We start from the raw sequence: 2,463 nt of genomic DNA on the forward strand, positions 1-2,463 counted from the left end.
CTCGCGGTGCCCTCGGTTGTCGACTGACTCTTTCTATCTTATGGAGTGTTTCCAGTAAGGCATGCTCGAACTGCTCGACCCGCCATTAGATAGACAAGGACAGACCCGAGTTTGTTATTGGAAACTTTATACAAAACCCCTCTATATCAACTACTTATATATACATATATTTGTACGGAGGTTCCACAGTTTGCGAACTTAACTCCCGACTTCGCGACTAATTTTCGGAGAAATCGAGAGACCAATTACTTGCTACCTGGAAACAAATATTTAGATAAATAAACGAGCAGATAGACACGCTCCAAATCTTGTCTTTTCGGAAAGGCTACTCGCGGTGTATAGCCGTCTCGGGTGGCATTTGAATCTTTTTGGAAAGGCAACTCGCGGTGTATAACCGTCTCGAGTGGCATCCAAATTTTTTCGAAAAGGCTACTCGCGGTGTATAGCCGTCCCGGGTGGCATCCTAATTTTTTCGGAAAAGCTACTCGCGGTGTATAACCGTCCCGCGTAGCAGCCAAATTTTTTCTTTTTCTGTTACTTCCTCAAACCACGAAAGTAAACAAGGCTCAACATCTCCGAAAACGGTCGCGAAGGCAAGAGAATACAATAGCATACTTGCATAAAATCGTTTAAGTGGAACCAAAATAGAGAACTTCGCGAGCGGGGAAAAAGGCTCAGCGCCACCGACGCAATCTGAAATTGCGACGAACGGCAGCCCTTGCTCTAGACAAACCGGAGCCAACCAAGCCATAAAACTGAAAGTGGCCCGGAGACTTAGCCCGGAATCGCCGAAATACAGGACCAAACGACCAATTTTAAAAAACTTAAACTTCCAGACTTCTAACCACATAAACCTATTTTTGTTGCGCACATAGGCATTCTTGTATTCCCATAACATAATAAAGATATATTTTAACATTGTCAGCCGGCTCTTCATTTGCAATGACGAATAATAAACAAATATCTATCGTCACTCGAGCGAAATAACGCATCTTAAAAAGTTTAACAGTTTTTTTACCACCAAAAATGTTCGTGCTCCCTAAAAATGGAGTGTTTACTAGATTTATAACATTTCAAAGAATACTTGTGCAAATTATCAGCCGGCTGTTCATTTGCAGTGACGAATAATAAACAATTGTTTATCGTCACTCCAGCGGTTTAGCGCTTCTTAAAATGTTTGATATTTTTTACCATCGAAGATGTTTGTGTGTGCTCCCTAAATATTAAGTATTTACTAGATTTATATCATTTTAGAAACTATTTGTTCAAATTGTCAGCCGGCAATTCACTTGTAGTGACAAATAATACACAAATATCTATCGCCACTCGAGCGTAATAGCGTATCTTATAAAGTTTGAAAGTATTTTTAACAACAAAACTGTACGTGCTCCCTAAATAATAAATGCTTACTACGTTTCTAACATTACAAAGAAAATTTGTGCAAAGTTTCAGCCTGATGGTTCTTTGGTGTGACGAATAATAAACAAATGTCTATTGTCACTCGGGCGGGATAGCGCTACTTAAACCATTCCAAAGTTTAACATTTTTTTTAACATTGTAGATGTTCGTGCTCTCTAAAAATTGAATGTGCTTTACATTTACAACATATCAAAGACTATTTGTGCAAATTTTCAGCCGGCTGGTCATTTGCATTAACGATTAATAAACAAATGTCTACCGTCACACAAGCGAGTTAGCGCTTCTTAAAGCGTTACAAAATCGAACTTTTTTTTCACATAGAACATGTTTGTGCTCCCTGAAAATTGACTAATAAATAAATGTTTATTGACAATCAGAAGGATAACGCTTCTTATAAAAGTGTAATTTTTTTTAACGTTTAAGCTGTTGGTGCTCCCTAAAAATCAAATGTCTACTACATTCCCAACATATTAAAGAATATTCGTGCAAAGTTTCAGCTGGTTGGTCATTTGCACAAATATTCTTTAAATTGGTAAAAACGCAGTAATCACTCATTTTCGAGGAAGCACGAACATTTTCGGTGTTAAAAAAACTTTCAAGCTATTTAAGAGGGTACTGGATACTGACTATAACGACCTAAACCGATGTTTCTTAATTCAGATCCTGTGTCGTATTTACTGCATCAAATCCAAAATGCTTCTCCAGAAATATTACCATGATCAAAAAATAACCGGAATTTATTCATAAAAAGAAAAGTACATGTTTATTCTACAAAATTCAAGTTGTCCTCTTTAAAGTAGTCCCCGTCGGCTGCGATGCACTTGTGCCAGCGTTTGATCCACCCCTCGAAGCTTTTCTGGAAGTCGGTTTTTGGTATAGCCATTAGTGCCTCCAGCGATTTTAGCTTTATTGCCTCCACACTCTCAAAACGAATTCCTCGTAGTGGTTTTTTGAGTCAATCGAATAGGAAGAAGTCACATGGTGCCAGATCAGGTGAATTGGGCGGTTGTTGAATGGTATTGGTGTTGTTTTTGACGAGAAACT

The sequence above is a fragment of the Pseudomyrmex gracilis genome, unplaced genomic scaffold, assembly GCF_002006095.1.
Source record: "Pseudomyrmex gracilis isolate BER0280 unplaced genomic scaffold, ASM200609v1 scaffold_263, whole genome shotgun sequence".
NCBI classification, from domain to species: Eukaryota; Metazoa; Arthropoda; class Insecta; order Hymenoptera; family Formicidae; genus Pseudomyrmex; species Pseudomyrmex gracilis.